The following is an 11,904-nucleotide window of genomic DNA, read 5'->3' as shown; positions in this document are numbered from 1 at the left end:
AGAGGAGGTGCTCAGGGGCATGGTTTAGTGGCAGACAGGAGTGGTTGGAGTCAATGATCCAAGAGGCCTGTTTCAACCTGGTGATTCTATGATTCTATGATCAGCAGCCTCGTCCAGAAGGGCCTGCCCATGGACAAGTATGGGCACTACCCACTGCCTCCCTGTAGTCAGAGACCCCGCAGCTCACTTGCACGGATGGTTCTGGGTGAGAAGCAGCTCTGCTTTCTGCCTGGGCTGCCCGGAGTGGTGCCAGACCGCACCTGCGTATCTGCCATGAGTGGGGCGCTGTGAGCCCCCCTGCGGAGGAGCAGAAGATTTGAGGGCACCGCAGCCCTGCGAGGGCACAGGCTCAGGGGGAATGTCTGCTCCCTTACAGTCACACAGTGGAGCTGTGGAGGAGCCTGGGGAGAAGCAGCTTTGGGGTACAGGTCCTGAGGTGCTTGGTCATGAAGCTGAACAGTGCAGGGAAGAACCATCTGATGTCCAAGTCCTGCACTTTGGAGCAACACAACTGTCAGACGGTTCTGGAGACGGTGACGGTATGCTCACCAGCAGAGACGGTTCTACAGCTTTGCCTGTGCTTGCCAACTCCTCCTTTGGCACGAGGGAGTCGGGTACCCTTGGCAGATGCCGATGGAGACTGTGCTGGGCTGGCCTCAGGGAGTGTAGGGAGCTGGGACAGTTCTGTGCTCCTGAGCCATAAGGCTGTTGCTGAAGCGACAACTGGGTACAGTGACACCCCCACCCCAGGCAGGTCGGGGAACACGGCTGGTGGGAAAAGGCCCGTCCTGAAGGGGTGGTTCTTGGTCATGTTTCTCTGCAGGTCTCCCATGTCATCTCCAAGGTGATGCTTGCTCATGGAGGCACCAAGGAGCTCAAGCAACTGCTTCCTCACCTCACCTTCCTGAGGTAAGCCAGTGAAATGATGGGTGAGGAGAAGTGGCCTTTCTTAGTGAGCAGCTGGAGAGAGCTGTTCCTTGAGGTCCATGAGGAGAAGCCCTGCAGGTAAGGAGCCGAAGGGGAGGGGCTGGCTTTAGTTCCCCCTGACAAGTCATGTGCATTCATGAGGCTGTGGACGCGCTTCGCCTGCCTCGCATGCTGGACGTGCAGCCTTGCTTGTTCTCGTTGGGTTTCCTTCTGTTCCTTTGTGGAGAAACTCCAGCTCACAGGCAAGAAGGTCTGACACAGCTCATGCTGCGGGCAGCTCTCATCCTGCCTCCCGCATCCCCTTTTGCACGCATGATCGCATTGCCCACGCTGCAGGGAGCGTGGAGGGCAGCAGTGACCTTCACAAAATAGAGGTGGGAAGAGGTAGCAAGGGTGGCCTCCATTATCCAGCACGGAGCCAGTTGAGGGACATGGGTTGTCTTCTGCTTCAGTGGGCTTGGAGCATGAAGAAAATGCCAGTGTTGTCACTACAGGCTTGAAGACTGTGGAGCATCATGTCAGGGTATTCAGCTCCACTAAAGATAAATCTTCCCCTACCCTGCTGGGATTTGAGATTTCTTTGGTCCTGAGGTGGTGCTGGGACTGTTTGGATTTGGTTTGCTCTGTCTGACTGTATTGCTCTGATTTATGTTCTGTACCTTTTGCCAGACTTTTCCTTTCAACTTTGGAGCTGGTGCTCAGCAAATGCGTGGGAGACAAGTGGATGTGGCGGCTGCGGAACCAGGCAGTGGGGGCCCTCCTGGAAGACCCCCGGACTCACGCCGAGGGGGTGAGCCTCCTGAGCAGGTAAGAGCCCCAAGGATGCCTCTGGCTGCCTCTGTGCCCGGGGCAGTGGTTGCTGGGACCCTTCCCGTGCCTGGACAGCCATCCTGAGCTAAAGAAGAGGGTCTGCATCAGTGCCAGCGGACTTTGGAGAGCTGGCCCGTGGCCTTCAGAGGTAACTGTGGTTCCATTACTTGTGCTCCTGGCACAGCATCCTGCTCCAAGCTGGGCTCATATCCCCCAACTGGTGCAGAACATCTTACCTTGGCTGCATTCTGGCTCGGTGAAGCTGCGAGTGACACCATCGGCTTTCTTAGCTCAGGTACAGCAGGGCTGGGGAAGGATGGGTTCTGAGGGGTTGGACTGAGACAAAGCTGCTGGGGGTGACTTTCTGTGGGATGATCCCCGGAGAAAGGGTGCCTGGAGCGGGGTGGCCAGGGGAGCGCCTGGCCGGGTCCAGGTCCCCACGACGCTGCCTGTGTCATTCCAGCTCTAAGGAATGCAGTCCAATACAGGTCCCTGGGTGAAGCTGGCGCTAGAGGAGTCCCTCTACAATTTCTGGCTCCAGCCAGCACCAAGGAGTGGATTATATAAATCTCAGCACAAGCTGCCTACAGGGGAGTGGGGCTTTATTTTTTTTCCCTGAGGGATTCAAATGGAAACCAATGCCAGGATCAGGAACTTGACTGCAGTCACAGAGGCAAGGCCCTGCAAGGGGCTTTAGGAGTCAGAATCCTAGAATAGTTTGGGTTGGAAGGGACCTTAAAGGTAATCCAGTTCCAACCCCTCCTGCCATGGGCAAGGACACCCCACTGGCTCAGGCTGCCCAAGACCCATCCAACCTGGCCTTGAATGCCTCCAGGGATGGGGCAGCCACAGGTTCCCTGGCCAACCTGTTCCAGTGTCTCACCACTCTCATAATGAAGAAATTCTTTATATCAAGCCTAAATCTGCCCCTCTCCAGTTTATACCCATTGCCCCTCATCCTATCACTACAAGCCTTTGTAAACTGCCCCTCCTCAGTTTTCTTGCAGCTCCTTTCAGGTACTGGAACATCGCTACAAGATCTCCTCGAGAAGATCCTTCTCTTCTCCAGGCTGAATAACCCCAACCCTCTCAGCCTGTCCTCGTCTGGAAGGTGCTCCAGCCCTCAGATCATCCTTGTAGCCACCTCTGGACCCATTCCAACAGGTCCCTATCCTTCTTATGTTGAGAATTCCAGAACTGAACACAGTACTCCAGATGAGGTCTCACAAGAGAGGAACAGAGGGGCAGAATCCCCTCCCTCCCTGCTGGCCACGCTGCTTTGGATGCAGGCCAGGACACGGTTGGCCTTCTGGGCTGTGAGCGCACATTGCCGGCTCATGTGGAGCTTCTCATCCCCAGCACCCCCAGGTCCTTCTCTGCAGGGCTGCTCTCGATCACATCAGCCCCCATCCTGTACTGAAACCGTGGACTGCCCCGACCCAGGTGTCATCTCAATCTCCCCTCTTTCAGATGAAAACTCTTCCCCTCATCCTTTCCCTGCACTTCCTGATCAAGAGCCCCTCCCCAGCTTTCCTGGAGCTCTTTTTCATACTAGGATGATGGTCAGACTGGATAAGCTTGGAGGTCTTTTCCAACCCTAGTGATCTGATGAGTATATGCTACAGAGTACTGATCTCCATATCGAGTACACCGCGGTTGATTGGTGGCTGTCCTGCAGCTGGTCTTCCATGTCACTGATTGCCATAGCGTAAGGTTGACCTTTCAGCCAGTTTGAGCACCACCTCACTGCCCGCTGCTCCAGCCTGTGCTTCATCAATGAAGATGTTATGGGAAACAGTGCTGAAACCTTTCCTAAAACAGTGCTGAAACCTTTCCTAAAAGCAGGATAACCAGTATCCACCTCACTCCCCTCACCCCAAGGTACCTCCTGGTACCTTTGACAGCCTGGAACGCTGGGCTGGCACCCGGTACTTCTGAACCCATGAGACCATCCTTGCTGCCATGCCCAAGCCTTGGATACAGCCTATTGCATTCAGAGAGGGCAGGAGAAACGCCTGAGCTCTGGAGCACGGTGAATGCTCTCAAGAGTCACAACTGGAGTGAGGTCACATCTCTAAAGAGTCCCTCTGTCAAGGGGCATCTCTTCTTCCCTCATTCCTCTTGACTAAACAAGCCCCTTGCTCAGCTGTGCAGCTGTGGAGCTGAGTCCCACCATGCCTAACGAGGTCCTTCCGGGCAGCCCAAAAGGGACTGTGCTGCGTAGTTGGCAGGATTCGAACCTGCGCGGGGAAACCCCAATGGATTTCTAGTCCATCGCCTTCACCACTCGGCCACAACTACCTGCACAGCCCTCCAATCTGTGAAGCACACACTCTCGCCAAGGACACCTGGCTCCCTGCCAGCCTCCAGCCCCACTTCACTCCAGGTCCTGTGGGTTAAACCCCTACGGAACAGGGGCACCTGGTGCCAAGCTCTCCCAGAGGCTGTGACAGGTGCTGGCTAGAGGTCATAGAATCCTAGAATTCCCTAGTTTGGGTTGGAAGGGACCTTAAAGATCATCCAGTTCCAACCCCCTGCCATGGGCAGGGACACCTCCCACTGGATCCAGTTGCTCCAAGCCCCATCCAACCTGGCCTTGAACACCTCCAGGGATGGGGCAGCCACAGCTTCCCTGGGCAACCTGTTCTATTGTCTCACCACTCTCATCATGAAGAAATTCCTCCTTACGTGTAGTCTAACTCTGCCCCTCTCCAGTTTATACCCATCGCCCCTCATCCTGTCACCACAAGCCTTTGTAAAAAGTCCGTCCCCAGCTTTCTTGTAGCCCCTTCAGGTACTGGAAGCTGCTCTAAGGTCTCTTTGGACCCTTTTCTCCTCCAGGCTGAACAACCCCAACTCTCTCACATCACCCCTCAAACAAAATATCCAGCACCCAGCTGGAGAAACACAAGGCAGTGGGTGAACAATTGGCTGATGGGACAGGCCCAAAGGGTCACAGTAACTGGAGTGACATTGGGCTGGTGACCAGTCACCAGTGGCGTCACACAGGGATCCATCTCAGGGCCAGTGCTCTTTAACATCTTCATAAATGACCTGGATGCGGGACTCGAAGGTTTAATAACACAGTTTGTGGACAACATGAAACATATTGAGGAGACTTGCTTGACTAAACAAGCCCCTTGCTCAGTTGTCCAGCTGTAGGGAAAAAAGCTCCAGGCGTGGTTGGTGCTGGCGATTTTCTTTCCAGTCTACAGGATTCTGACATTTCTCACCTCTTTATCAGAATAAACCTGGGCTGACCCTCCCTGGCTCTGCCAGCACCAGCGCTCGTGCTCTCGCCTCTCCCCCTTCCTCTGTCCCGTGCCCATGGACACGCTGGAAAAATGTCCACAGAGAAGCTCACTGGGGTAGGAAAGGCAAGAGTCTTGCTTTGCCCTTCTCCCACTTCTCCTGCCCAATGCCTCCATGAGGACTTTCTTCCCCAGCTAGCTCTGCAGGCACCGAAGGGAATCCCGGAGTGACGGGGCAGCCTCGTTGCTTGGCAGTGTGTAGGGGAGCTGCTCTCCTGTGAGCTCGGGAGGGGTCAACCCTGCCCAGAAATCCATCTCCCTGGGGCACTGGAATCGGTGGTGACACTTTGCCCTGCCACTGCTGCGCTGCCCCAGCTCGCAGCGTGTCCTCCCTCCTGGTGCAGCCCAGCCTTCGCTGCAGCCCTCCAGGGAGTCAAGCAGAGCGTTCCTCTCTGTGCCTGACCTGCCAGCACTGCTGGGGCTGGAGGAGGCTCCTGGCTCTCCAGGACAGGTTGGCCCAGCTGGGTGCTCAGCAGCCTCAGGCCCTGCCATGAGTCTCAGACCTGCTCTGGGCAGGCTGGGCTGGTGGAGCCTGTTGGTCAGGTGGCAGCGCTGACGCCTGCGCTATCGTACTCGTGTCCTCTGGTTCCCTTGTCCCATCCACGCCCCAGAGCCTGCAGAACCATGCAGAGGAGAGACAGGGAGGGCAGCACAGAGCTGGGTGTGCGTGCAGAACCACCCAAGTCCGAGTGCAAGGTCTTGCACCTGCGTTGGGGCAATCCCAAGCACAAATAGTTGAAGGCCAGGTTGGATGGGGCTTGGAGCCCTTGAGCCAGAGGGAGGTGTCCCTGCTATGGCAGGGGCTGGAACTGGATGGGTTTAAGGTTCCTTCCAACCCAAACCATTCCATGTTTGTATGATTGGGGCATCTGAACATGCACTGAGGCTGTGCTTATACACCCAGCACCCTAAGGCACATCTCTTTTTATCAGCCCTACTGCATGTTCTCAGCAGGTGGCAGCCAGTTTAGATTGCCTTTCCAAGTCATGTCAAGTCTGAGGTTAAAAATTCAGTCTCCATAGCATTTGTCCTTTTAAGCAAGTGGTTCCTACAGCGAGCACCTTGTTGTTCCCATTCCCCCTCTTCATGACACAGCTGCAGGGACACAGGGTGTTTATCAGTTTGTTTTCCTTGAGTCTCTCTCAGGGTTTCCTTTTTGCTGAAGATGCTGCACCACCCAGCAAGCTTTTATCGTTCTCAGTGACCTGGACTTCATCGCAGAACCAGGACAGGAGCAGGATTTCCCACCTCTCAGCCATTCCTGGGGGAGGTGTGGACCACAAGGGGTTTTGCTGGGTCTTTAACTTTGTGGAGCTGAGTCCCACCGTGCCTAACGAGGTCCTTCCCGGCAGCCCAAAAGGGACTGTGCTGCGTAGTTGGCAGGATTCGAACCTGCGCGGGGAAACCCCAATGGATTTCTAGTCCATCGCCTTCACCACTCGGCCACAACTACCTGCACAGCCCTCCAATCTGTGAAGCACACACTCTCGCCAAGGACACCTGGCTCCCTGCCAGCCTCCAGCCCCTCATCACTCCAGGTCCTGTGGGTTAAACCCCTATGGAGCAGGGGCACCTGGTGCCAAGCTCTCCCAGAGGCTGTGACAGGTGCTGGCTAGAGGTCATAGAATCCTAGAATTCCCTAGTTTGGGTTGGAAGGGACCTTAAAGATCATCCAGTTCCAACCCCCTGCCATGGGCAGGGACACCTCCCACTGGATCCAGTTGCTCCAAGCCCCATCCAACCTGGCCTTGAACACGTCCATGGCTTCCCTGGGCAACCTGTTCTATTGTCTCACCACTCTCATCGTGAAGAATTTCCTCCTTATGTCTAGCGTAAATCTTCCCCTCTCCAGTCTGAAGCCATTCCACCTTGTTCCATCATTCCATGCCTTTGTAAAAAATCTTTCCCCAGCTTTCCTGTACCCCCTTCAGGTACTGAAGCTACTCTAAGGTCTTCTCGGAGCCTTCCCTTCTCCAGGCTGGACAACCCCAACTCTCTCAGCCTGTCCTTGTATGGGAGGTGCTCCAGCCCACTGATCATCTTTGTAGCCTCCTCTAGACCCGTTCCAACAGCTCCATATCTTTCTTGTGTTGAAGATTCCAAAACTTCAATGGATTTGACTTCAACGGATTTCTTTTGACTTCATTGGACTTATTCAGACTTCAAAGGGCATATTTATGGAAGAATATGAAGGATATGATTTAAAAGGTAATCTATTAGTTTTGCTTTCTATTGTCTTGTTTTGACTTGAGTGGAGTTGTTGTGACATCACTGGACTTGTGACCTCATTTGAGCTCTTTAAACTTCAGACAACTTGTTTTGAATTCAGAGAACGTATTTTGGCTTCAATGGATTTGTTTGGACTTCAGTGGACTTCTTTTAAGTTTATCGGACTCCTTTTGACATCAATTGATTTGTTTTGACTCCATTAGACTGGTTTGGACATCAATGGAATTGTTTAGACTTTGATCCTCTCTCTCACATCACCCCTCAAACAAAATATCCGGCACCCAGCTGGAGAAACACAAGGCAGCGGGTGAACAATTGGCTGATGGGACAGGCCCAAAGGGTCACGGTAACTGGGGTGACATTGGGGTGGTGATCAGTCACCAGCAGGGTCACACAGGGATCCATCTCAGGGCCAGTGCTCTTTAACATCTTCATAAATGACCTGGATGCACCACTAGAAGGTTTAATAACGCAGTTTGTGGACAACACAAAATTACGGGGAGCTGTTGACACTCTTGAGGGCAGAGGGGCCCTGTCGAGGGATCTGAACAAACTGGAGAGCTCGGCAAACACCAGTTGCATGAGGTTTAACAAGGACAAGTGCCAGATATTGCACATGGGACACGGAAACCCTGGACATCCACACAGACTGCGGAGTGAGAGGCTGGAGAGCAGCGTGCGGAAAGGGATCTGGGGCTCTGGTCAGCTGAATACGAGCTACAGTGCAACCTGGCAGCCAAGACAGCAACCGTGTCCTGGGGCGCATCCAGCATGGCATCACCAGCCGGTCCAGGGAGGGGATTGTCCTGTTCTGCTCCACGCTCGTGTGGCCCTGCCTTGAGGACTGGGTGCTGATTTGGGCACCACAGGATAAAAAAGAACTAAATCTACTGGTGAGGGTCCAGAGGAGGCCACAAAGTTTATGAAGGGTTTAGAAGGGAATTCGTACGAGGAGCAGCTTGAATTCACTTGGTCTGTCCAGCCTGGAGAAGAGGAGAGTGATGGCAGACCTCATTGTGCTCTACAGCTTCCTCATGAGGGGAGCAGGAGCAGGCGCTGAGCTCTTCAGTCTGGCAACCAATGATAGGACCCAAGGGAATGGCAGCAAGATGTGCCAGGGGAGGGATAGGTTGGACATTAGGAAAAGGTTCTTCACTCAGAGGGTGGTGGGGCACTGGGACAAGATCCCCAGGGAAGCAGTTACAGCACCAAGCCTGACAATATTCCAGAAGCATTTGGACAACGCCCTCAGACACAGGGTGTGAACGTTGGGGTTGTCCTGTGCAGGGACAGGAGTTGAATTCGATGATCCTTCTTGGATCCTTTCCAATCCTCAGGACATGCTATGGTTCTATGATCCCTTATTTTCCCTACAATCCAACACCTCTTTCCAAACAGCCTTGGTCATCGACTCAGACAACGCACGCATCAAATAAAAGCAAGTGTGGAGAAGGATCACTGGTGTAATTTCTCCATAACTCGGTTGTGTTGGAATTTAAGAACCATCTAGGACATTTTAAAGGGACTTAACAGTCCCCTGCCTGTTTTCCTTTCCTCCTCCTTCTCTTGTCATTGGTTGAACCAAAGAGGCAGGTGGGCATCTGGGTTGTTTCCTGAAAGTCTGGTCTCTCTTCTCGGTTGGGCCATGGTAACAGAGAGGGCTTTTCTCTTTGAGTGTCTTTAGAGGGCTCTTCCTTTTCAGAGAGACAGATGGTTCTGAATCAACATGCCCTTACTGAACAGGGGCAGGGTTCTCCTCCTTGGAGGAATCCATGATGCTGGACTGGAATGGGATTCTTGTGAGCTTCTCCTGTATGTTGGAAACCTGTAAAGGAAAAGAGAAGTGTTTCCTTGGAGCATGGAAGAGACCAGCAGAGACCCTGGGTAGGAAATGTGCCTGTGACTGCTCAGAAACAGAGGCTGCTCTGGTGAGCATCCAGCCTGCTCACTGGCTCAAGAGGGGTCCCCATCCAGGCAAAGCAAAGGGAGAAGCCCTCTCTGCTGGACAAAGAAACCAGGCACAGAAAGAGGAATCCTCCAGTAGCTTTGGCTGCCAGGGGCAAATATTCTCTAAGGTCTCCAGACCAAGGCTCCCGCTGCAGCGTTCTTGCACAGGGATGGCAGCAGAAGGCCAAGGAGAAGCCTGTCCGGCCAGCACTGGAGTGGCATGTGCCAGAGGAAGCCTTCCCAAGCAAAAGCTGAAAGCAAACACTGCTTTCCTCATTTTTCTTCCCTAATGGCTTTCTCGGGATGTGACTGAGCCCAGGCATTCAGTGGGAAGATCAAACCAACACCCAACAATGCCTCTGCCAACCCTCTGATAACAGCTCTGCAATGCCTGGAGGATTCGTGGAAAAGGTGCTTCCTTCTCATCCTCCAGCCCTCGCTGTTGTTTCACCACTCAGCCTCTCCCACAGCATCCATGCCCCTCATGTGTTGGTGTCTGTTGGATGCTGCAACAGCTTCACTGGGTGCTCAGGAAATTCCTGGCCTGATCAGCAGCCAGGCGGAGGGGGAGCAAGCCCTGCCCTGAGGATTTGCTTCCCAGGGCTCCACAATTCCTCCATTCAGACACCCAAAAGCATTTCCGTGCCACAATCCAACAGCAGCCAATTTTTCTCCAGCTCTAAGCCAATTCCCATCAGAATGAGTGAGGCACAAACAAGCCATCGCCATTGACAAGAGCCTTGAGGATTCCACTCAGCCCACGTTTTGGTTCTGGACGTTTTGGTTCTGGACGTTTGCTCTCCTTATCCAGACTGGGTCATAGGTGTGAAACCATGAACCCCAGCTGAGTGACAAGTGCAGCACGTGGGGCTGTGCAGGGCTGCTCCTTCTGGCCGTGGACAACACCCTTCTCTTGGGCAGGTCTCAAGAAGGCTTTTGGAGATGGATGTCGGTGTACAGAGAGCATTTATGAGCCTCACAAGCAGTTTTGGTGGTGGCTGGAAGTGCCGGTAATCCACAAGGCTCTGGCTATTTCTGAGAAGGATGTCCGATCAGCCTGATAGTTCCCCACATCTGAGCCCCCATGGGATGAAGGCCAACAGCAAAGGCTATGTTGACCTCCTGGGACTGCCTGGGGCATCGTCTCTGCTAGCCAGCCCCCTCTGCTCCCCTCTCTGCCAGCACATGGCACAGAGAAGCGGGCAGAGCTCAGGCATTTGCAACACCCTTCTGCCAGTCCTGAGCACTGGCGATGCCTCGGCAGCTCTGGAGGGGCCACAAACACAGGCCTGAACACCCCAGGGAAGAAAAGAGCCAGGAACACCAAACCCAGCCTGCCTGGGGCCGGGCCGGTGTCCAGCGATCGCTGCTGGCCGGCAGCTGGCCCAGGAGTGCCCAGGGATTCCCCAAGGTCACGGCTTCCCCAGCAGCCCAGCCCTTGGCAGCATTTTCCTGTCTATACCCAGACTTCACTCCATTTCAGGGTAGGGCTCCAGGTCCCACTCAGACTGCACCTCCTTCCGCTCCAGCTGCTCCTGTTCTGCACGAAGGGCCTCCCACTCGAACTTGATGAAGACCTTCTCCAGCTGTAACTTCTTGCGCTCCTTCTCCAGATCCTGCCACTCTCTCCTGAGCTGTTCCTGTTGCTGCACCAGCTGGATCTCCTTCTCCTCTAGCTCCATTTCCCAGGCTTCCCTTTCCTTCGCTGTCCTCCTCTCTGGGGAGGTATTGGGTGTTGCTGACTGCGCTGGTAGCAGGAGTGTGGAATGTGTTATGCGGGAATAGATGGACCAGCACCCAAGCAGTCCCACCACTATGAGTATGGCATAGATGACAACAGCGCAGAAGCATAAAGCCATGGTGCAAGAGCCTCAACTTAACCCTAGAAGGAGAAACAGAAACCGTGGTCAATTGGACACAGGGAAGGGGATGAGAAGTCTAAAGTTCCATAAACAACTTCATATCCTTCTTATGTCCAGTCCTGGAATCCTCAATGTAAGAAGCATATGGAGCTGTTGGAATGGGTGCAGAGGGGGCTACAAAGATGATCGGATGGCTGGAGCACCTTCCCTACAAAGACAGGCTGAGAGAATTGGGCTTGTTCAGCCTGGAAAAGAGAAGGCTCCGAGGAGATCTTAGAGCGCCTTTGCAGCACCTGAAAGAAGCCTACAGGAAAGCTGGGTGGGAACTATTCATAAAGGCTTGTGGAGATAGGATGAGGGGGAATGGATACAAACTGGAGAGGGGCAGATTTAGACTGGACATTAGGCAGAATTTCTTCACCATGAGAGTGGTGAGGCCCTGGCCCAGGTTGCCCAGGGAAGCTGTGGCTGCCCCATCCCTGGAGGTGTTCAAGGCCAGGTTGGATGGGCCTTGGGCAGCCTGAGCCAGTGGGAGGTGTCCCTGCCCATGGCAGGGGTTTGGAACTGAATGATCTTTAAGGTCCCTTCCAACCCAAACTATTCTATGAGTGGAGAGACCACCTGCCTGCTCCAGAAGTTATTGGAGAATAAATCCAGGGTGTGATTGCCCTGGACAGCAGAGAGGTCTCCTAGGACACAGGTCAGCATCACAAAGCATGACATTGCAGAGGCCATGGCCAGAACCATGGTTTGTGTTGCAAGGGACCTCAAAGATCCATCTAGCCCAACCCCCCTGCCGTAGGCAGCAGCACCTCCCA

General features: G+C 54.0%; 2 non-coding genes across 2 annotated transcripts; both read right to left on the bottom strand.

Annotated features, from left to right (window-relative positions):
• Nucleotides 1–3,956: 3,956 nt before the first annotated feature.
• TRNAS-AGA (transfer RNA serine (anticodon AGA)) lies at nt 3,957–4,038 on the bottom strand. The gene has a single exon. It is a non-coding gene; the product is annotated as a tRNA-Ser (tRNA).
• A 2,381-nt stretch (nt 4,039–6,419) lies between these two features.
• Nucleotides 6,420–6,501, bottom strand: TRNAS-AGA (transfer RNA serine (anticodon AGA)). The gene has a single exon. It is a non-coding gene; the product is annotated as a tRNA-Ser (tRNA).
• Between the last annotated feature and the right edge of the window lie 5,403 nt (nt 6,502–11,904).

This window comes from Cuculus canorus, chromosome 12, assembly GCF_017976375.1.
Source record: "Cuculus canorus isolate bCucCan1 chromosome 12, bCucCan1.pri, whole genome shotgun sequence".
Taxonomy (NCBI): domain Eukaryota; kingdom Metazoa; phylum Chordata; class Aves; order Cuculiformes; family Cuculidae; genus Cuculus; species Cuculus canorus.
The sequence above is the reverse complement of the archived record's forward strand: the minus strand, read 5'-3'. Positions and strand labels throughout refer to the sequence as shown.